The 25,690-nt window shown below is 35.4% G+C and overlaps 1 pseudogene; it reads right to left on the bottom strand.

The window, feature by feature from the left end:
• Positions 1-269: 269 nt before the first annotated feature.
• LOC118636079 overlaps positions 270-25,690 on the bottom strand; it is a 139,168-nt pseudogene continuing 113,747 nt past the window's right edge.

Genomic DNA, 25,690 nt, shown 5'->3' with positions numbered 1-25,690 from the left:
GCTAGGAGGGCTGCCTTTTTCTCCATTCTTTTTCGAGCCTCCCGCTCAGCCGCCTCCTCTCTGTTATTGTATACCTTGTTGACAATCTCTGTTAGTTCGCTTATGTTCATTCTGGCAAAACCCTCAAGTTTCTGAAGCTTCTTCCTGATGTCCAAGGCCAATTGGAAGATGAATGCTGTGTTGACCATTCTCTGGTTGTCTGGCCCTTCAGGATCAAATGGAGTGTATATCTGATAGGCCTCACAGAGACATTCATAAAAATCCCCAGGTCATTCATCAAGCTGCTGAGTCACATTAGCTACCTTTGACATGTCAGTAGGCCGTTGGGGCCCCACCCGGATTCTGCGGAGAAAGGCATCCCTGTATCTCTGAAGCACAGCCCTTCCTTCTTCTGAGTGGTGGTCCCAGTCAGGTTGGGCCTCAAGTGCTGTTGCTCTTGCCCATTGGGCTGAGTCTGAAGTACCCATGGGCGCCATGGTCTCTAGATATTGGTGGGCTTCCTGCAGAATGCACCTTCGCTCCTCGGTGTTGAATAGTGCGAGGAGTAGCTGTAAGCAGTTGTACCAGGTGGGATGATGTATCTGCATGATAGATTCCATTAGGTCAATCAGGGCCTACTCTCCAAGTAGGACGAAGTATGGTGCTTCAAGTATAAGAGATCAGTGGTGGTGAATGATTGGTTATAAACGATGCTCCATCCTGACTGCTTGATACCAACTGGCCCAATTTGTGGCAGGGCCTCAGTCTTCCTGAGAGGCATCTGGTGTGGCTGCTGTTGCCAGCACCTCGTCAAGACAGGGGAGGCCGGGGGCATTTCTGGGGCTGGTGCTGGCAAGACAGATGGTGATAGTGTTTCAATTTTGGGGGACCATCTCAGGTGCACATGGTGGGGGGTAAGTGGAGTAAGTGGACGGGCAGTTCTTCCTCTGGGTCACATTTCAGAATGGGGGGTCAGCATGCTTCCTTAGATTGAGCCAGGAGGATGTGGGCAGGGACTGCCCACATATGGCAAGGTGAGGTCTATTTCTTTGTTCCAGTCACCCCTGCAAATTTCGGCTTCTGCCCAGCACAGCGTTGGAGCCACTTTGGCATGTCCTGAGCTAGTTCCTGCCATCTACCTATGTAGATGTACTGGTCTGGGTGTCCTGGCCTCCCTGTTACTATCAGATGTACTACCCATATGATTCCTAGGTTGAGGGTTCCCTCAGGGGGCCAGCCTACCCCAAAACTAGGACATTCAGCTAAATAGAAGGTTTCCGATTGGCTCAGGGTCATGCTCAGATCCTGGCCCTAAAACCGATCAAAGTTCTGCAACGCAGTTGAGTACTGTTGATGGGCCTCCTCCCATGGTTTCTCCTCCCAATGGTGCAGACAGACAAAGGGTGGGGATTTTCAGTTTGCCCACCTGGCCACTCCCCTCATGGGTATTTAGGTGCCTCTTAGCTTTGGCAGGTCAGTACAAACCCCTGACTCAGATCAGGTTCACAGGGAGGGACTGTGTCCCCAGAACCTGATACTTCCCTGAGCCATATGAGGTCACCATGGTACCACAGGTTGGGGACCACTCAGACTCTGTAGTTTTGCACTGGTGGAGCCACACAGACATTCACACTCATTTACGCACTGGCATTCAAATGAGTTTAAACATTCCCTCCCGTTAGGGCTTGTCCTACCTGGAAGCCAGAAGGCCTGAGAGGTGATTGCTCTCTCCTTCCACCACAAGGGTAGGCCTGTACTTGGGTTCCCGGTAGGCCCGGGGCACTCACCAGTCCTGAAGCTGTGCAGTCCCTGACTGGTTCATTTCCCATTGCTGCCCAGGTGGGGCATGAACCTCATCTACAGCTGTCTGCAGAGCTCAGAACAGGCAAGAACCCGAAATCACCAGGCTGTCCGCTTCCCTCTGTCACAGAGCTCCATGGAACACCCGCGGGGCCACCTCATTGGTGGCAATCGCCTGCTCGTGTGAATCGATTCCTGGTCAGGGAACCAAAATGTTACGGAAAAGACTCAGACCGAACACTGGAGGAAGTGAAGAGGTTTCTTTATTCATGCATGTGGACCCAGAGGAGGCAGTCTCCAAATTCTGGGCCCTGAGTTACAGGGTGTGCCTAGCTTTATAGTAGGCTCGGTGGACATTCTTTAGATGTGAGAGCAGTAAACAGCTTATAGAAGCAGGAAGCAAAAAGGCCTGGTTATCTCTAGGAAGCAGAAGGATCTGCTTATCTCCTGGGAAGCAAAAGGGTCTGGTTATCTCTTGGGTGCTTGCTTTTCCTAAAATGGCAGTTTACTTCCTCTATCATTACAAGATGAAAAGACAAGATGAATGGTGGTAATGGATGTTTAGCAATGTAAATATACTTATTGCACTACATTGCACACTTTAAAAAGTTAATTGCTAAATGTTATATGTATTTTACCACCTTTAAAAAATATGTTTTTATTTGATTTTTTGAGAGGAAGGGATAGAGAGAGAGAAACATTGATGTGAGAGAGAAACATCAGTCTGCTCCCTCTTGCATGCCCCCTACTTGGAATCAAACCTGCAATCCGGGCATATACCCTGACCAAGAATGGAACCAGAACCTCTCAACCCATGAGACAATGCTCAATTCACTGAGCCACACCAGCTGGGATATTTTACCACATTTTTTTTTTTAAACAATGGAGAAAGTAAGACATTCTCAGATAAAACTTGAAAGAATTTTTTACCAATCAACCATTTCAAAAAAAAAAAAAAAAAATGTTACAGTCCTTGAAGTTTAAATGAATGGATACCAGACAGTAACTCTGCAAAAAATAAAAATGTTCACTAGAGGTAACTACATAAGTAAATACAAAAGCCACTATTACTGTACTTTTGGTTTATAACTCCACTTTTTATTTTTTACACACGATATAAAAGTCAAACATACAAAAAATCATAATGAATCTATGTTATTGGGCATATAATGTATAGAGACACAATTTGTGACAAAAAGAAGAACATAATGATGATCAAAGGTGATGAGGATTAAAGTGTTTGTATGCTATTGAAGCAATGTTGATAATCAACTTAACATGGATAGTTGTAAATTTAGGATGTTAATTGTAAACCTCAGGCAACTATAAAGAAAATATCTGAAAATATATACTCAAAAGGAAAAGTTAAAAGACAATAAAAATATTACACTGCAAAAAGTCAGTTAAACAACAATAAAACAAGCCATAATTAAAGGAATGAGGAACTAAATAAAAGTACAACACTCAGAAAACAAAAAGCAAAAGAGTGAAAGTAAACTCTTCCTCCTTATAATTTATTTATTTATTTAGATATTAAGAAATTAAATTATCCAGTCAAAATGCACAAACTAGCATAAGATATTACTAAATACATATGATTCAACTACATGTTGTCTATGAGTTACTAACTTTAAATACTAGGTATAAATACTGAAAGTGAAAGAATGTGAAAAGTAGTCCAAGAAAATGGCCATCAAAAGAAAACTGGAATACTCTATTAATATCAGATAAAAAGACTTTAAGCCAAAAGCAGTTGCAAGAGCAAAGAATAACATTATATATTATAAAAGGGTCATACACTAAGAAGATATAATGGTTATAAACATATACATCAAAAATCAGAACCCCAAATTATGGGAAGTAAAAATTGACAAGATCAAAGGGAGAAAAGTCAATTCTACAATAATAGCTGGAGATTTCAATGTCCCATTTTTCATAATGGATAAAACATTCATATAGAAAATCAAAGAGGAAATAGCATATTTATTTATTTATTTATTTATTTATTTTTTAATCCTCACCCGAGGATATTTTTCCATTTTTTGTACAGATAGAGTGGGAGGGAGAGAGAGGAAGGGAGAGAGAGAGAGAAACATCGATGTGAAGGGACACATCTAGTGGCTGCCACCCGCACGACCAACTAGGGCCAGGGACAAACTGCAACCGAAGTACGTGCCCTTAGCGGGAACCGAACCCGGGTCTCTCCGGACCGCAGCCCGACGCTCTAACCGCTGAGCCAAACTGGCCAAGGCGGAAATAGAATATTTAAACAACATTATAAACTAATCAGATCTAAAAGACATATCACTTATCAAACAATAGAAGATACACAATATTAGATGCATATTAGATATTCTCTAAGACAAGCTATATGTTAGGCCAAAGAAAAGTCTGATTAGATTTTAAATAGTAAATATAAAAGAAAGTATCTTCTACCATGATGAAATGAATCTAGAAATTGAATACGAAGAAAAACTTGAAAATTCTTAAGTATGTGGAAATTAGACAACATACTCTTGAAAACCAATGGATCAAAGAAGTTATCATAAGTGAAATTAGAAAAAACTTAGAGATAAATAAAAACTAAAACACAACATACCAAAACTTATGAGACATAGTTGAAGGCAGTGGGCAGAGGGAATTTAAAACAGTAAACTCCTACTTTAAGCAAGTATAAAGATCTCAAATCAATAACCAACTATGCAGCTTACAAAACTAGAAAAGAGCAAAGTAGACACAAAGTTATGGGCAGGGAAAATTTAAAATTAAAATAAATGAAATAAATAAAATAAAAATGATTTAAAAAATAAATGTAACCAAAAGTTGTTTCTTAAAAACTTCAATAAAATTCGCAAATTTCTAGCTAAACTGAAGGAGAAAAAGATAGAGAAGACACAGACAAATAAAAATCAGAAATAAATGTGCGAACAATACTATTGACCTTATAGAAATGGAAAGGAATTTAAGAATAGATTATATACAGATATGCATGAACTAATTAGATAACCTAGATGAAATGTACTCATTCCTTGAAACACACCATTACCGAAACTGACTCAAGGAGAAATAGAAATCTGAGCATAAAATTTTTTTTTTTTAATAAATAACAACTGCTCATTGCAAAAGAAAAGTTCAAGACCATGTGGCTTCACTGGTGAATTCAAAGAATGGACATCAATCCTTCTTAATCTCTTGCAAAAATTAGAAAGGGGGATACTTCGAACTTAATTCTACGAAACTAATGTTACCTTGGTTCAAAAACCAGATAAGGTGGTTATAAGACAGAAAAAAAAAAAAAAATTACACGGTAGTATCCCTTACAAATAGAGATAAAAATTCTTCAAAAAAAAAGAAACCATTAAAGAGGATCCTACACCATAATCAAGTTAGATGTATCCCAAGAATACAGTGGTGTTTCAATATGAGAAAATTAATCAATTCCTGGTTGAAGGAAACAAAACAGGATCATTTTGACTGATGGGAAAAAGAAAATAAAAACATTCGACAGCATCCAACACATTTTAATGATAAAGATACTCAGAAGGAAATTTTTTCAACATAATAAATGCCTTTATGAAACCCCACATCTAACATAATATTCAAAGTTGAAATAGAGAAAGTATTCCTTAGATCAGGAATAAGACAAGGATGTCCACTTTTACCATTGTAATTCAACATTTCACTTAAAGTACTAGACAGAAAATTAGATAAGACAGAGACATGAAAGGTCTTCTAAATCAAAATAGAAGTAATATTATCATATGTACTTATAAATCTGATTTCAAAGTATACACAAAAAAAGCCACTAAGACTAATTAAGAAAATATGCAAATTTGCGAGATGCAAGAAAAACACACAAAAATTAGTCATGTTTCTATACACTAATAAAGAACAATAAAAAATAGTTTTGTAAAAATTACATTTACAATAGCACCCAAAGAAGAAAATACCTAAGAAAAAATGTAACCACAAAGTTGAAATATTTGTACACATAAAACAACAAAATATTGCAGAAAAAAATTTACAAAGAATTAAAGGTGCCCAAAGAATTCTACATATTTAACCTAATGGTTTTAAAAATCCTGTTGGCCCTATCCCAGAAATTAAAAAAAAAACACACAAAAAACTGATCTTCAAATTCATATGTAATTATGGTGGTCCATGAATAACAAAAACAATCTTGAAAAAAGGTTAAAATTTTGGAGGATCCATACTCCCCAACTTCAAAACTTACCTTAAAGTTACAGTATTTTAAAAAAATATGTGCGCTGCCATAAGGAAGACATCTCAACTCACGGAATATAATTGAGTGTCCAGAAACAAATCCATATATTTATAGCCACTGACTTTTGACAAGAATGCCAAGTTCATTAAATGGAGAAATTTCTATGCAATGAGTTTTTACATGAAAACTCAATATCCACATGATGCAATACATTGGACATTTATGCCATATTATATACATATATTAATTCAAAATGTATAAATGATCCAAACTTAAGAGTTAAACAATAAAAATCTTAGAAGAAAACATAGGGATATATCTTAATAACCTTGGTTTTGACAATGGATTCTTAAATATGACACTAGAAGCACTGGCAACAAAATAATTAAGTATATAATTTTGACTTTATAAAACATTAAAATCATTGTGTATCAAAGGATATTATTAAGAAAGTGAAAAGACAACCTAATGATTGAAGATATTTTCAAATCATGTATCTCTTACGAGTCTAGTAGCAAAAATATATAAAAATATACTTACAAAGCAACAATAAAACAACCCAATTTATTTTTTTTTCTTTTTATTGGATTTATTGGGATGATACTAGTTAACAAAACTATACAGAATTCAAATGCACAATTTCACAACATATCATCTGTTCACTGTGTTTTCACTATCCTAAGTCAAGTCTTCTATCACCACTTGTCCCCCCATATAATCCTCCCATTTAAATGTGCAAATATTTAAATAGAAATTTATTTTTAAAAGATATACAAATTGCTAATGAACACATGATGAGATGCTCAACATCATTAATCATCAGAGAAATGCAAATCACAACCAAAGTAGGTATTACTTCACTTCCACTAGGATGGCTATAATGAAAAAATAAAAATAGAAAGGTATTGGTAAGGATGTGGAAATAGAACACTCATGAATTCTTGTTAGGAATGTAAAAAGGTTTAGCCACTGTGGAAAACAATTTGTCAGTTCTTCAAAAAAATAAACATACAATTACCATATGACCACGTAATTCCACTCCTAGATATATACCAAAATAATTTTTAAAGGTACTCAAATGAGTACATATACATGCATGTTCATATCAACACTATTTACAATCGCCAATATGAGAAAACATCCCAAATGTCCATTAACTGAAGAATAAAAAACTAATTGTTATATACACACAATGAGATGTTATTCAGCCATATAAATTAGTTAAATACTGACACCTGCTACAACATGAATGAACCTCCAAAAAACTATGCCATGTGATAGAAGTCAGGCCAAAATGGTCATACATTGTAGTATTCATTTGTTATAAAATATCAATAATAGATAAATCCATAGACAAAACATTATTTTTGGTTGCTAGGGTTTGGGGAAAGAAGGAATGAAGAGAAACTACTTAATGGATAAGATATTTACATTTGGAGTGGAGGAAATATTTTGGTAGTAAAAGTGGTGGTTGCACATGGTGAATTGTGCTTGATGCCATGGAGTCATTGTTTAAAATTATTAATTTTATGTTATGTGTATTTAATCTCAAATTATTTTAAGAAATGACTTAATATTTACAGGAAGAGATCTTCCACCATTATTTATAATAACAATTCCATTGAATTGGAAGAGAAAAATTCCACCTGAATATTTCAGGCTTCCCATGTCACTGGGTTAAGTAAGCAGGTAAAACCAAGTATTCTGATATTGCCTAAAATAATTGACCTTGAGTATCAATAGATACTTGAATTGCTACTGCTTAATGAATGCAAGAAGTATGATTGGAATGCAAATGATATCATGTAGAATTTTATTTTATTTAAATTTTTTTCTTTATTGATTTTAGAGAGAGAGGAAGGGAGAGATAGAAACATCGATGAGAGAGAACATCGATTGGCCGCCTCCTGAATGCCTTGCACTGGGGATTGGGCCCACAACCTGGGCATGTGCCCTGACTGGGAATTGAACCAGAGACCTTTTGGTGCATGGGTGGACACTCAACTGATGAGCTACACTGGCCGGGCTAGAATTTTATTTTAGAAAGTCACAACCAGTGATAAAAAAAATAGTGGAAAATGACTCTAACAATACAAGTCCTATGAAAATACAGTGATATAAAAAGTACGAAAAATGTATGATTCATTTCAGCGTTAAAGAACACATAATGCAGTATTTAACAACAGTAGCAGTGGCACCCTAAACATACTGTTTAAATGGTATGACATAGCCTGGCCAATGTGACTCACTGGTTGAGCATTGACCCATGCACCAAGAGGTCGCCGGTTGATTCCTGGCCAGGGTAAATGCCCAGGTTATGGGCCCAGTCCTCAGTGGGGGGCATGAAGAAGGCAGCCAATCAATGTTCTCTCTCTCTCCCCCCTTTCTTCTGTCTCTAAAATCAATAAAGAAAAAATATTAAAAATAAATATATAAATAAATAAGTGGTATGACCTAGCCTATAGTTCCTGTCACCTTTCCTCTTTTGGTACCTACCTCTTCTTCTAAGTATAATTCCTCAATCTTTAAAATGTTTTTTGCTTACAATGGCCAAAACAACTTTCTATTGTTTACCACGAAGCAATCTGATTGATAAATAGTACCTCCACTTTGGACACTAGCCTTACATCAAACTGTGGATTTGGGGTTTAACTTCCCTCATTGCATTTCCTTTAGTCAGTTACCCACTTTCCTTCCTTACACACACATTTCCCATTATACCCTTATATCCTTACTTTTATATGAGCACTGTTCAAATAATTTTTTTAAATTTCTTTCTTCAATTTTTATTGAATTAATTACAGTGATAGTAGTTAGTAAAATTACATAGGTTTCAAGGGTACAATTCTACAATACATCATTTGTATATTGAAATAATTTATTTTATGTCCTCTGGTCCTCCTAAGTGAGCAGAAGGTAGTATGGTAGTGAATATAGAAACATAGATCCCTTCCTTCCTACATGCAATCCTACACAGCAGAAAAGCTACTGATCTGTACTTCTCCAACATACATATATATTTTTGAGGGTATTTTGTACACTGTCCAAACTCTATTAAAAGAATTATGTGTCTTTCAAATAACTATTAGTTGTCACAGAAGGCTGGCAATATTTTAAACACTTAAGATCCATTACAATAAAGCAATGCCATTAAAAAAAGAGCAAAAACAGTTCTAAAAACAGTGCCTCATCCATTTATAGACTGAAACTTAGATCTAACCAACACATGAGCAGATCACAGAAAAATTACTTACTTAGTTATCTTGGTGTAAAGAAAACTATGTCTATATCAGGGTCTCCCCCAAAGAGTGGTGTTCTGCAAAATGTTGATTGGTGTATAAAAGGAAAAAAAAGTGGTAAGTCTCAAACTTTTTAAAGAAATTTTGGGTTAAATACTTAAAACACATTTTATTCTGTATTGATTTTAGAAAAAGAGGAAGGGAGAAACAGATAGAAACATCAATGAGAGAGAACATTGATTGGCTGCCTCCTGCATGCCCCCCCCCCCCACTGGGGATTGGGCCCACAACCTGAGCATGTGCCCTAACTGGGAATTGAACCAGTGACCTCTTGGTGCATGGGTTGATGTTCAACCAGTGAGCCACACCGGCCAGGCAAAACAGTTATTTTTGTAGTACTTCCTTGAGCCTTTAACATATAAATCTATAATGTAAATACCAAAAATGGAAGCATAATATCCAGCTATTTTTTTAGTGTATTTGGGAATATTTTTATTCCACAGAAAAATTATTGAGATCTATTGAAAACATCTCTGGTCTAAGGAATATTATTTGTAAATATTTTGCCTATGTTGTTTTAAAACACCTAGACAGTATGTTTCTATATTGAAATAAATTTCTCTCTCTCTCTCTTGCAACTAGGGAGAAACAAATTTAGAGCTTTATTTAAGTTTTCCCCTTTAACAGATGAAACAGAGCCAGGTCCTCCACTCTGAGTATCTCCCTTGATCTACTGCACTCAGAGGTTACTGTGGTGGAATTTCTGCAAAAAATAAAAAATAATAATAAAATATCTTCCATTTCTATATTCTCATATTGTTCCTCCTATCAAGTTGTAGAGTCTTATCTCCCTTTTTATACTTTAGGTCCCCTTTTCACTTTCTGTACCCAATAGAACATAGTGTAAGTAATTGCTGTACCAGTTATGAACCTAAATATTAAGAGGCCCGCTAGCTCTGCTTTCCCTCTCTTGGAAGCTAACTATTATTAAGAGAAGTCACCCTGGCCAGTTTGGCTCAGTGGTTAGAGCGTCACCTGTGGTCCCGAGAGACCTGGGTTCGGTTCCCGCTAAGGGCATGTACCTCAGTTGCCGTTTGTCCCCAGCCCTGGTTCGGTCGTGCAGGTGGCAGCCACTCGATGTGTCCCTTTCACGTCCATGTTTTTCTCTCTTCCTCACTCTCCCTCCCACTCTGTCTGAAGAAAAAAAAAAAAGAGAGAAGTCATAGGACATTGTTAAAGAGAGAAGGTAGTTCAGGAAAAATAAGCCCTTGAGGATTAGAGACTACAGTGGAAGAGTGAGAGTCCCAGGCAGTCTCCAGACATGCTATCCAGCTCAGCTGAGGCACCAAATATATGGGTAAGACCATCTTGAATCTTCCATCTAAAATTGAGCTGTATAGCCGATACCATGTGAACAGAGACAAATTATTCCTGAGCTCTGCCCAAAATCCAGAATCATAAGTAACCAAATATATGTTGTTTTAAGATACTAAATTTTAGGTTAAATTTTTATGCAATACATAGCTGAGATAGTTACCTTTTCTTAAAATTAAGTGGACTCACCAGCAGCGAGCCCTTTATAATATTCACTATTTTACCTGAGATTACCTAACTTAGTGTTTTGTCATATAATGACTAAAATTTAAATATTATGAGGAGTAATATGCTTCTTTAATAGAAAGTAACAATGTCCAATGACAAATAAAATCTTTAAGTGAAAATATTGAAAACAGGCATAGGAACATGTATTTGTCTGTATGTTTTTCATCTTTAAAGAGCTTAGCAGTTATGTGTGGTCTAGAACAAAGAAAACATTTAAATGCCATTTCACATAACATTTAAGTCCATAAGAAACAAAAAATTCACAAGAACCATGTCCTCAGAAAATTCAAAAATATGTGCACTAACAAAAAATCCAGAAGGAAAATAATACTCTTTTAAGTAAATGCTTTTCCCATGTCAGGATATTCCTAAGATCTGTGCTAAATTTATAAAATCAATCTCCTTCATTATTTTAGTATGTAGGTTGACCCACAGTGTAAAATCTAGAAACATCAATGAGATTCTCAAATTTGGGCAAGAAAAGCCATCACAATTCTTTTACTGTCCCACTGTCAGTAGGAAGCTCATGAAAAGTTAAGTCAAATCTCTCCAAAATGCTAAGTAAAAATTTATTTAGCTAATGGGAGAAATAAGGACTCGTGGACTTGGAAAAAGATAATAGGACATATAAGGTTAACCTCAGAGAGATGGCAGATCATTTTTTCCATGAAGAGGAAATATGAGCTTATGAGGGTGTTCATCTCTTTTTATAAACTAAGTTAATCAAAGGTCCCTTGTTCAAGACTTTCACCAATGTAAATGCCATCTCTGGAGATGGAGAGTTGTTCAAGGTGCTATAGGAATTAACTTGTTTAAGCAAGTGAATCAGTTGGCTTTCTTAGACCAATTGTTTCTGTTCCACAGTACTTTACATAGTTGGTAGTCAGTGGGGAACTACTTGCTAGAAAAATGTACATATAAACATGCCCAATTTTTATTTGATTGTAGAAAATTCACAGATTATAAGAACTCCATCCATAGACCCCTTTAGTTATCCATGGAACTTGGGAGGGTTTATGAACAATAAATTAGAGCCCCTTTCGAAGTTTCAAGGGGAATCTTACTTAAGTATATTTTTATAAATTAAAACAAAATGAGAAAACATGAACATGTTAAGTGGAACAATTCTTACAGAAGATAATTGACAATATACATAAAAATTTTTAGAATTTCTAGTAATAAATACAGTTCTGAAAATCAATACTGTACGTGCAATTAGTAATTTCATAAAAATTTATATAAAACAAACATCACAAGCCCAAAATGTTGAAAATGTAGTAAATATTCAATAAAATGCAAATAAAAGGTATCTATATGAGGTGATAAATGTGTTCATTAGCTTAATTGTGGTGACCATTTTGTAATGTACATGTATATCAAAATATGAAGTACACTTAAAAATAAATAATTTTTATTTGTCAGATATACTTCAATAAGCTTAAAAGAGTATGAAAAAAGAAGAACAGCAAGAGAAATAAAGGAAAAAAATGAACACATGGGACTACATAAAAAAAAAAAAAGCTTCTGCACAGCAAAATAAACAATCATCAAAATGGAAAGGGAACCCACCATATGGGATACTATAATTGCCAATGATGCATCAGATAAGAGATTAATTTCCAAAATATGTAGAGTACTCATATAAGTCAACAAAAGGAAAACAAAGAACCCAATTAAAAAATAGGCAGAGGACTTAAATAGACACCTCTCCAAACAGGACATACAAATGGCCAAGAGACATATGAAAAAATGTTCAACGTCACTAATCATCAGAGAGATAAAAATTAAAAGAACTATGTAGAGTCACTTTAAATCTGTCAGAATGGCCACCATGAACAATTCATCAAACAACAAGTGTTGGCGAGGGTGTGGAGAAAAGGGGCCTTTAGTACACTGCTGGTGGGAATGCAGACTGGTGCAGCCACTATGGAAAACACTATGGTGTTACGTCAAAACGTTAAAAATTGAACTGCCATTTGACCCAGTGATCCCACTTCTAGGAATATACCCTAAGAATCCTGAAACACCAATCAGAAAGAATATATGTACCCCTACATTTATAGCAGCACTATTTACAATAGCTGAGATCTGGAAACAGCCCATGTTCATCAACAGATGAGTGGATAAAAAAAGCTGTGGTACATGTACACAGTGGATTACTATGCAGCTATAAGAAAGAAAGTTCTCCTACTCTTTAAGACAACATGGAGGGACATGGAGAGCAGTATGCTAAGCGAAACAAGCCAAGCAGAGAAAGACAAATATCACATGATCTCACTTACTTGTGGAATATTATGAACTAAACAAACTGATGATCAAAATTGATTCAGAGACATAGAGGTAGGGTACAGACTGATAAACCCAGAAGAGGGGATGTTGGGGAGGAAGAGATAAACCACAGAACTTATATGCATGTATGCATAACCAACGGACATAGACAAAGCTGGGGAAAGGGTGATAGGAATGGGGAGGAGGGTGTCAATGGGAGAAAAAGGAGAAACATCTGTAACAAAAACAAATTAATAAAAATAATAAAAAGAAAAACAATACAATTGCTTCAACAAATTATGACATATTTACACCATGAATTATAACATAGCCATTAAAGTAATACTTTGTGAAGTATTTTAAATATCATGGGGAAAATATTTACAATATATTGTTAAGTGAATAAAGACATAAAAATTTAAATGTGTTATAATGTACACTATGATATATGTATTATTTTTTTCTTCACCTGTAACTCTTTTATTTTTTATTTTTTTATTTAATCAATTCATTTACTTTTGTTACATATGTTTCTCCTTTTTCACCCAACAATACCCCCCTCTCCCTCCCTCCTGCCCTTTGCCCAGCTTTGTTGTCCATGTCCATTGTTCATGCATACATGCATGTAAGTTTTGTGGTTTATCTCCCCCCACCCCCTCTTCTGGGGATTGTCAGTCTGTACCCCACTTCCACATCTCTGGGACTACCCCATTCCTCAGACTATTATGTTGATTATATTCTACAAATAAGTGAGATCATGTGATATTTGTCTTTCTCTACTTGGCTTGTTTCACTTAGGATAATCCCTCCATGTCGTCTCAAAGGATAGGAGATCTTTCTTTCTTACAGCTGCATAGTACTCCATTGTGTATATATACCACTGCTTTTTTATCCATTTGTCTATTGATGGGCATTTGGGCTGTTTCCAGATCTTAGCTATTGTAAATAGTGCTGCTATGAACATGAGGGTACATATATTCTTTCTGATTGGTGTTTCATGCTTCTTAGGGTATATTCCTAGAAGTGGTACATCACCTAAGGCAACAGAAACAAAGGAGAAAATGAACACATGGGACTACATCAAACTCAAAAGCTTCTGCACAGCAAAAGAAACAACCACCAAAATGGAAAGACAACTCACTTCATGGGAGAGCATAATTGCCAATGATATATCAGATAAGGGGTTAATTTCCAAAATATATAGAGTACTCATACAACTCAACAAAACGAAGACAAAGAACCCAATTAAAAAATGGGCAGAGGAACTAAATAGACCCCTCTCCAAACAGGACATACAAATGGCTAAGAGACATAAGAAAAAATGCTCAACATCACTAATCATCAGAGAGATGCAAATTAAAACAACAATGAGGCATCACCTCACACCTGTCAGAACGGCCACCATCAACAAATCTTCAAACAACAAGTGTTGGCGAGGGTGTGGACAAAAGGGGACTCTAGTACATTGCTGGTGGGCATCAGGCAGGATTTAGTCCATCAGTTCACTGTATGGGTCCCACATGACTTTAAGCTATGTGGGCAAATGCAAGCACAGGAGCCCTATAAACCAGGAGTCTGGCAAAGGCAGCAAGGGAGAGGGCCAAGAGAGTAAGAAAGAGCCTTCCTTTGTTCAGGAGATTAAATAGTCAGGCAACGCATGCTTACAGTGGCCACACTTATTCTGGCCACTTACTCGCTCCCAGGTGTGACTGACAAGCAAACAGCTCCCCATGTCACTCGTACCTTACTAGGCATACATCGAATCTGCCTTCGTCCAGAACCTTCCCCCATTGGTTTGTAGGATCTAGAGTGTTAAAATGATAGTCTCTACTTTACTCCTTTCCTGTTAAATAATAAGCAGATTATTCCAAGTGTATCATTCCCCCCTGAGAAAAATGGAACCTTTTCATAATCATATAAAGGAGAAATGGGCAAAGGTCTCTATCTTCTGTAACTGCTTCCTGCTATTAAGGGGCATAAACCTGCCCATCCCAAGGCTTAGAGATTTTCTCTATTTGACAGAGGAAATGGAAAAAAAAAAAGAAATGTAGTCTTTATGTAGGGAAGAGGGAATTTGCAAAGTCCAGGGCAATCTGATGTCCCTGAAGGGTGATGTAGTTAATGTCCAGAAGGATGAGGCATCAGACAAGCACCCTTGTTGTATTCTAAAATGACAAACTTGACAAGAAGATTAAAAGGCACAACTCAAAAGTGAGGAGACTTATAACAACTAAAGATCTAGTGAGAGGCAATAACCCATGTGATAAAGGGATGATTAACTTACAGTGTCCCCAATTAGGACGCAAGAGTGGCTTTTCTGGAGGTAGGTGTGTCACACCTATTAGAAGCCCTTTTGTCTACCATACCTCAACTAAATTAAGGTAAGGGAAATCTTTTAAGATTTTCCCCAAGAGAAACTGTGGGCCTTTTATGTCTGACCTGTTTGGGCAGAAAAGGAAAAGCAGTTTCCAGTGAAGCCGATAGACCATCCACATCTCATTGACTCGACCATAAGTCCAAGCTATTGAGTCTCATTTTGGAAGACCAGAAAATGGTAATGCAGATGGCTTATATAATGAGGCCTATATGGTATGTACTAGCAATCAAGTAAGCAAGGACTTAGACATACATTCTATGGAAATAGAAGCAAACAAAAAATAAAGGTTAATGTACTTAGCAAATCATAAACCAATTGAGAAGACTTTTAAATGTAAGGCCTTAGCTGGAATGAGAGCAACCAGCACTCTGATAAGTCAGCAGCCATCAACATTGAGGCAAGATCCTCCACTGGAAGAATGATTATGAATCACTGAAATCTCAGATGACAGCAATTTATAGCAATAAAGTTCTTCTAATTAAGGTTTGCACATTGTCTTTTATATATAATTTTATTGCACACTTAAAAAACTATACCATAATGTAAATATAACTCTTATATGCATTTGGGGGAAAAAAAAGTGTGACTTACTTTATTGTGATTATTTGCTTTATTGCAGTGGTTTAGAACCAAACCTGCAATATCTCTGCAGTATTATTGTAATCTGTATGTTTCTCTTCATCTTACATGCTAACTCAGTTAAATCCAGACTGGAATTTAAGACTTGAAACCTGGAATGTATGTTTGCTTCACCCCAGGTATTTAGACACATGATAAGTGTAGATATTTATCCTTTTTTTCCCCCAACATAGTAAGAATGGCATTCTTAACATCACTTTTTATCATAGCATTGCAATCATGGGAGACAGCTTTAGGCAGTGGAGAATTTGTTCATTAATATATTCTGTTACAAGAAATGTGTTTTATTTAACAATCAAGTAAATTCAACTATTTTATTACTTTTTGGAAAATATTGAAAGGCTCTAGATTCTGCAAGCTTTCTCTTTTTTTCTGAAGGAGATAAGTCAATTTCAAATATATTAAAATCTTTAAAATTAAAATACTTCATTTGACTTATGCTGATGCATAATTTTATATATAGCCTAGAAAACTATACATCATCTATAATATATGTATGTGATCTGGTTCATTTGTAGATTCATTTTTTTTCTTTGATATTTTTACCTTTTTTCTTCTCAGAAACATGCATCAAAAAAGTAAATTAAATGCCTTAGAAAAAAAAAGACCAACCTCTGTGATAAAAGTGATGGCAGCCTGTGTAGAATTTGATGGACTCAAAAACAGACACAATATGCCTTGATGTACTTTCTGACTTCAAAGTCTTTCAGGGAGTTTGAGCATTAAAGGATTCTGTTTTGCAGATAGTCATACTGTGCCTATGCCCCTCCAAATTTTCTCCTTCCCCAAACAGATCAATTGTTCTAGAGCAACTATCTAAATGCACAAAATCTTGTGTCCTATATTTTGGCCTAAAAGGACTATATCCCCCAGTCTCCCTTACAGTTACGCTGAGATAATGTGACTAACTTCTGGCCTATGAACTCTACAGGCAGTATTCAAAATGGATAGAGCCATGAAATGGAATAAGTTCTTCGAGGCAAGGCTGGAAGAGCTGAACAAGAGAGACTCCCCATCTGATGTGAGGAAGAAACACATTGTTATATTAAGTCCCTGAGATTTGTTCAAATGATTTTAAAGACTCACAAGTCTGAAATTTGTAGTGCTAGCTGATTGGAAACTCAAACAGGAATTGGTGCTTCAAACTTGAGCAAGAATATTTCTTCTATGAAAAAAACTGTTTTTGTCATCAAGCATTTGAAATGCGTGGATGTGGCCTATCCACATTACCCAGGGTAATCTCCTTTACTTACAGTGAACTGATTGTAGATTTTAACACAAAACTACAAAATACCTTCATAGCAACATTTGGATTAGTGCTTGGTAAATAACTGGGAACTATAGGCTAGCCTAGTTGACACAAAACTAATTATCACATCCCACTCCCCAACAAACTGATAGTTCTTTAAGGTCTGAATATGTAGCTTGGTATGCAATTTTTTAATGTTAAATATTTTATTACTTTAGGTACAGCTACACTAATAGCCATAGGGCAATGACCAAGATATAGATCTTAAATCTTGTTCAGTTGTGCTTTATTTATTTATTTATTTATTTATTTATTTATTTTTAAATGTTTTTATTAATTATTATTTTTTAGAGGGTGAAGAAGGACGAGGGGGAGAGAGAGAGAAAAATCAATGAGAAAGAAACATCAATTGGCTGCCTCCTTCATGCCCCATACTGGGGATCAAGCGTGCAACCTGGGTATTTGTCCTGACTGGGAATTGAACCTGTGACCTCCTGGTTCCTGGAACAGAGCCACATCAGCTAGCCACGTGTGCTGTATTTAAACCACACCCATCTCTTACTAACCTCATAAAATACAGAATTCTGTCATCCTGAATATCACAATGATAAAGCATGCTTACCCCACAGCCCCACAGGGATATCACACATATTTTAATATGCCAGGACTCTAATTTTTGTGTAGATAGGGAATAAAATTACAGAACAGTTCACAATTTCTAAGCATTTGTATTTTTTGCATCATTGACATTTATTTCTAAAAAAATATTTAAGCTGGATAGACTTTTTACAAAGCACCATTATCACTCCAATTTGGACATAAATATTTATTTTCCATTGTCATGATTCTTTTGTTGTTGTTGTTGTTATTCCTCATTTAAGAATATGTTTTTCATTGATTTTTAGAGAGATTGGAAGGGAGGGAGAGAGACAGAGACAGAGACATCCATGTGAGAGAGACACATAGGTCCCACACATGCCCCGACCAGGGCTGGGGATCAAACCTGCAACCCAGGTATGTGCCTTGACCAGGAATCAAACCCATGACCCTTTGGTCTGTGGGTCCATGCTCTAACCACTAGGCCATACCAGCCAGGACCATTGTCATGATTCTTTTTCCTCTTCTCCAATCATCAAAGTTTACATGCTTATTATTAATATGAGAAAAATTTGAAAGTTATCAATTATTTTGGGGTTTATTCTAACAACAAAGTCTGATCCAAGTGTCATTTGATTATAAGGACTGACTAGAACATAAAATAATTTTTTGTAAAACCATGGCTTTTCAAAGTAATTTTAATTGTTAAGTAATTATTTAATTTACCATTTTGCCAATGCACTTTGGAAAATCGGTTCTCTAAGAATAAGTGTAGGAATGAACCATGTTGATTCTCTACTTCACCAGTCACAACTTTTCTGAGAAGGATGCTAAATATCAATATATTTTACTTAATAAATTATATTTTTCTGAAAATTATTTAATACTCATTCATAGAAAAAAAATCAGCACTTACAAGTCAGTACAAAACTACAGCAAGAATTGAGTGTAGCTAATTAATATGTTGTTGCAACATCAACCAAAATGTTTTATTATTTACAAATAAGAAACTAAAAAGATAAAGGAACCCAGAATTTTTCCAGGGAGAACAACCTAATAAGGAAAGAATTTGACTGAATACTAAGTAACAATCTCATACTTATTTTGAAGAGGAAAAAATTAAATCATTTCTTTCAGCCCGGGCCAGTTAGAGTATCGACCCATGAACCAGAGGGCCGTGGGTTTGATTCCCACTCAAGCGCACATTCCTGGGTTGTACAGGAGGTAACTGATCGATGTGTCTCTCTCACATTGATGTCTCTCTCTCTCTCTCTTTCTCTCTCTCTCTCTCTCTCTCTCGCTCTCTCCTTCTCCCTTCCTCTCTATCTAAAACTCAATAGAAAAATATCCTCAGGTGAGGATTAACAGGAAAAAAAACATTGTTTTCACACATTCATATAATAGTCAATCACATAGAGAAGTGGCAAATTAAATCTTTTTTTCCATTAGTTGTATTTCCTGCTATTGCTTCTTTTTGAAGTATGTTTGAATAAGTGCAAAATCTATATGAAATTCAGCTTTTATATTATTCGGTCATTCAAATAATAAAATAGAAAAGTCCAAGCATTATTTTAATATTTTTATATATGTGATTCTTTTAGAAAAAGTAAGTAATATATATTTTAACTTTTAAATTAAGATAAAATTAACATACATTATATTTGTTTCAGTTATACAACCTAATGATTTGATTTTTGTATATATGGTAAAATGACTACCACAAAAGTCCAGTTAAAATCTGTCACTATACATACTCACGATTTCTTACTTCTGTGATTAGAATTTTACAATGTACTCTCTTAGCCATTTACTAATATACAATATACTGTCATTGACTATTTTTATGATACTGAACATGATATCTTCACAACTTACATGTTTTATAACTGGAAGTTTATATATTTTGATCACCTATAACTATTTTGCCCACCGAACACCCCATGCCTCTGACAACAACCATTTTTAAATTAAATTTATTGAGGTGACATTAGTGATGACATTGTATACATTTCAAGTGTACAATTCCATAATACATCATCTGTATATTACGCTGTGTGCTCACCACCCAACATCTAGTCTCCTTCTATCATCATACATTTTACCCTTTTACTATTTTCAATCTCCCCCGACCCCTCTTTCTTTCTCATAACCACCATATAGAACAATCACCAATTTTTTCTCTGTATCTGAGTTCAGTTTTCTTCTTTTTATTTCATATATAAGGGAGATCATACATTACTTGTCTTCCACTGTCTGACTTATTTCACTTGGCATAATACAGTCAAAGCCCATCAATATTGTCACAAATGGCAAAGTGTATATATATTTGACACAAAACTAACCACCACATCCCATTTTCTGTATTTATTCATTCTTTGATGGACACCTTGTGTTCCTTCATGTTTTGGCTATTGTAAATAATGCTGGAATAAATGTACCAATAAATAAAACCCAGAAGTGAAAATAACAGATCATATGGTAGGCCTATCTTTAAATATTCAAGGTCCCTCCATACAGTTTTTCATAATGGTTGTACCAATTTAGGTGCCCTCCACCAGTGCACAAGGGTTTCTTTTTTCTCCACATCCCTGCCAAAAATTGATATTGCTTTTACTTTTTATAATAGGCATTGTAACAGGCTTGGAGTGATGGCACGTTGTGGTTTTGATTGGCATTTTCCTGATTATTACAAATATTGAGCATCTTTTCATATAACTGTTGACCATCTCTATATCTTTTTGAAAAACTGTATATTTAGATCCATATCCTCTGCCTGCTTTTTAATTAGGTTGTTTGTTTTTTACTTATTGAGTTGTATGAGTTCTTTACATATATTTTGTGTGTGTGTGTGTGTATATATAAGTATTATATATAAGTGTGTGTGTATATATATATATATATAATTTGAAATAATTTTTTTTCACCTGGTAGGTGGTCTTTTTATTTTATTGATAGTTTTGTTTTCTGTGAAAAAGCTTTTGAGTTTTATGTAGTTCCATTCATTTATTTTTGACTTTGTTGCCTTTGATTTAGGTGTCAAAAAAAAAAAAGCCAAGATTCATGTCAAGAAGCTTACTACATATATGTTCTTCTAGGTAGTTTATGCTTTTAGTAGGTACATTTAAGTCTTTCATTCATTTTGAGTTAATTGTTTTAAGTTTGTTTTTTATTGTTGACATTATTACAGATGTCACCTCTCTTCCCCACTCTTCCCACCTCCATCCAGCTCCCACCACATTCCTGTCTTCACCACACTATTGTCTGTGACCCTTGGCTATGGATATATGGATATAAGTTATTTGGTTAATCTCTTCCTCTCCCCGCCCCAACCCTCCCCTCTGAGATCTGTCAGTCTGTCCCATGCATCCATGGCTCTGGACCTATTTTGTTTGACAGTTTATTTTGTTCATTAGATTCCACATATAATTGAGATCTTGTGATATTTGCCTTTCTCTGACTGGCTTGTTTCACTTAGCAAAACAGTCTCCAGGGCCATCCATTCTATTACAGAGGGTAAGAGATCCTTCAACTCTAGAGGCACATAGTATTCCATTGTGTAAAGGTACCACAACTTTTTTATCCACTCTTCTACTGATAGGCAATTAAGCCGTTTCCAGACCTTAGCTTTGTAAATAACAGTGCTTTGAAATTAGGGTGCATATATTCTTTCTTATTGGTGTTTCGGGAAATATTACCAGAAGTGGTAATACTGGGTCACAAGACAGTGCCATTTTTAATTTTTTGAGGAGAACCCATACTGTTTTCCATAGTAGCTGCACCAGTCTGCATTCCCACAAGCAGTGTACTAGGGTTCTCTGTTCACATCCTCTCCAGCACTTGTTTGATGATTTGTTGATGGCAGCCATTCTGGCAGGTGTGAGGTGATACGTTATTTACATCTCTGATGATTAGTGACATTAAACATTTTTTTCATATGTCTGGTGGCCATGTATATGTCCTCTTTGGATAAGTGTTTATTCAGGTCCTTTGCCCTCTTAATTAGATTGTCTTCCTTTTGTTTAGTTGTATGAATTCTTTATATATTTTGGAAATTAATCCCTTATCAGATGTATCATTGCTGAATATCTTCTACCATGCTGTGGGTTCTCTTTTCATGTTTGTGATGGTTTATTTTGCTGTGCAGAAACGTTTTAGTTTGATGTAGTCCCATTTGTTTATTTTTTTCCTTTGTTTTTCTTGCCCTAGGCGATGTATCCATGAAAATTCTGCTAAGTGAGATATCTGAGATTTTACTGCCTATGTTTTATTCTAAAACTTTTCTGGTTTCACAAGTTACATTTAAGTATTTTATTCATTTTAAGTTTATTCTTGTGTGTGGTATAAGTTGGTATGGCCCCTCCCACAGACACCAGCCATGGTAAACTTTCCAGGCTGGTGTTGTAACCAAACACTCACTTTTTGCCTGGAATATTGTACTCTGAGTTTTCCAGGTGAACCGAATCACCATTGATTCCCACTGCATGATGTTACTTAAGTAGGCACCCCTTCTCTTCTCCCTTGCTCTGCTTTGGTGATCCCTGCATGTGGTTGAGATCCCATGCTCCATGGGCACATGGGTTGTGCTGCCACAATTTCCTTCCAGCTTTCCAGCCACTTTGCACAGCTGTGGGAGTTCATGTGGGCTCCTGTCTCCTCTCTGCTCTACCCACTTACAATATTTCAGATCAGCTATTTTAAGGCTGTTTTTCAAGTTGAATGTTCTTCAGTTTAGCCACAGATCCGTTCCAGTGCTGGGAGCAAGTGGATGGAACTTCCTTAGACTGCAGCCATCTTGCCTCTCTCCATTTTGAGTTAATTTTTGTGTATGGTGTAAGATAGTGTTCTAGTTTCATTCTTTTGTATGTGGCTGTCCAGTTATTCCAACAGCATTTATTGAACTAACTGTTCTCCATTGTATGTTTTTGGCTCTTGTGTCATAAATTAATTAACCATGTAGGTGTTGGTTTATTTCTGGGTTCTCAATTCTGTACTCTGTTCCATTGACCTGTGTGCCTATTTGTATGCAATTATCATTGTGATATAATTAGTATAGCTTTGTAGAAGAGTTTCAAATCAGGGAGTGTTATATCTCTGGCTTGGTTCTTTTCTCTCAAGATTGATTTGGTTATTTGGGGTCTATTGTGATTCCATTCAAATTTTAAGATTGTTTGTTTTAGTTTGTGAAAAGTGTCATTGAAATTTTTATATGGATTTTAATGAATCTGTAGAGGACTTTGTGTAGTATGGAAAATTTAAGAATATTAATTCTTCAAATTTATGAGCATGAAATAGCTTTCCATTTATTCGTGACTTCTTCCATTTGTTTTGATAAATTTTTTAAAGTTTTTCAATTACAGTTTACATTTAATACTATTATGTATTATTATTGGGTGTCCAGCATAGAGATTATACAATTATATACTTTACAAAGTATTCCCCCCAATATTTCTGGTACACACCTGGCACCATACACAGTTATTACAATATATTGACTATATTTCCTATGCTCTACTTTGCATCCCCATGACTATTTTGTAACTACCAATACGTACTTCACAATCCCTTTACCTTTTTTACCCAGTCTCCATCCCATTCCTCTCTGGCAACCATCAGACTGTTCTCTCTATCTATGTGTAAAAGTATTTCATCTCCTTAATTAAATATATTTTGAAGTATTTTATTTTAATACTCCTATAAATAAGATAGTTTCTAAAATTTTCTTTCTGATAGTTTATTGTTAGTGTGTAAAAACACACTGATATTTGTGTGTTGATTTTGTATCCTGAAAATTTTCTGAATCTATTTATTGTCTCTAACAGATTTTGCTGGAGTCTTTAATATCTAGGTAGGTAGGTAGATAGATAGATAGATAGATGATATAGATAGATGATAGATAGATAGATAGATAGATAGATAGATAGATAGATAGATAGATAGATAGATGATCACTAGCTAGATAGATCACTATGGCCAATGTTGGGTACATAAATATTAGCAAATGTTATATCCTTTTGTTGGATTGACATCTTTATCATTAGTAATACTATATATAGAGAGAGATATATACATATTATAATAGTAATATACAATGTGGCGCAAAAAGAGGTTTACAGTTGTTTGTATGGAAAATAATACAATAACTAATTAATAATAATAGAAGAATAAATTCTGCATTTTATCTACTCACAACTGTAAATCTACTTTTGCTCCATGTTGCATATACATATAATCATGCCACCTTTAATAGAGACAGTTTTTCATCCTCATTTCCAATTTGAATGACTTTGATTTCTCTGTCTTGCCTAATTGAACTGTTTGCACGTCCAATATTATATTTAATAAAAGTAGCAAGAGTAGGCATCCTTGTATTGTTTCTGAATTTAGAAAGCTTTCAGCTTTTTACCTTTGGATATAATTTTAGCCATGGCTTTGCTGTATATGGCTTTTATTATGTTTAAAGGTGTTCCTCTATACACACTTTGCTGAGAGATTTGACATGAGTGGATGTTGAATTTTATCAAATGCTTTTTCTGCATCTATTGAGATGATTATATAATTTTATCTTTTTTTGTTAATATGAAGTGTCACAGTGATTGACTTGTTGATGTTGAACCACCCTTGTATCACTGGAATAAACCAGGGTTCATCATGGTACATGAACTTTTTAAAGTATTCTTGAATTTACTATACTAATATTTTGTTAAATTTTTTTGCAAATGATTTAACAAAATTTTATTTTCTTTATTCATTTTAGAGAGAGAGGAAGGCAGAGGGAGATAGAGATAGAAACATCGATGAGAGATAGCATCGACTGGCTGCCTCCTGCATGCCCCCGACTGGGGATTTGGCTCACAACTTGGGCATATGCTTGCCCTGATTGAGAATCAAACTGGCAACCTCTTGGTGCATGAGTAGACACTCAACCACTGAGCCACACTGACCGGGCTATAGATGATTTTTTAAACTTTATTTTTATTGTTGACCTATAGGGCTTTTTATGATGGTATACTTAATTATCGTATTATATAGAAGATTCTGGTAGCATGCAATGTAAATAAGATATAGAATCAAACAGACTTGAGGTTAAATGTAAGTACCAACTCTTATTTACATAAGTTTAGACATATTTATTAAAGTTGCTACTTCTAAAATGTTGCATATATAATTGTAAAAGTTGTGGTTAATGTTTTCATTAATCTTAGATGACATTGAATGCAAGCTTCATACAGGGGTCCAATTATTCATTTCACATAGATCAAAGTATTCTCATGTTTCTTATGTTTCTCTTAGTTAATTTCTGCTTCTGAATTCCTCCTTCTACTGAATTTGTTCAATTTCCAGATCATTTCACTTTTCTGTGTTGTTCCTTTTGTGTGCAGTTTGTGTCCATGGTAGATTGTATCTTAATTTATTTGCTCCCTAAAATAAGTTTATACAATTTGTACAAGGGAAGAACATATATTCTGAAGTGTAATAAGAAACTTAAAATTGAATTAAAGATATTTCCATTCTTACCAAATCTTTGGTTATTCCAGTCACAGCAATTTCTTACTGGATATTTTACTTTATCTCTGGCTCAGCCTGTTACCTTATTGCTAAATCTTGACTATGCCTTCACTGATTCTTTCCCTCTCTTGTGCCTTGCTCCACAAAATACTTGTTGGTAGTGCTAAAAAAAGGCACCACATGTTAAACCAGTGGAGTCAGACTAGACC

Source organism: Molossus molossus, unplaced genomic scaffold (genome assembly GCF_014108415.1).
Source record: "Molossus molossus isolate mMolMol1 unplaced genomic scaffold, mMolMol1.p scaffold_m16_p_2, whole genome shotgun sequence".
Taxonomy (NCBI): domain Eukaryota; kingdom Metazoa; phylum Chordata; class Mammalia; order Chiroptera; family Molossidae; genus Molossus; species Molossus molossus.
Note: the sequence above shows the minus strand (reverse complement) of the source record. Positions and strands in the feature narration are given on the sequence as shown.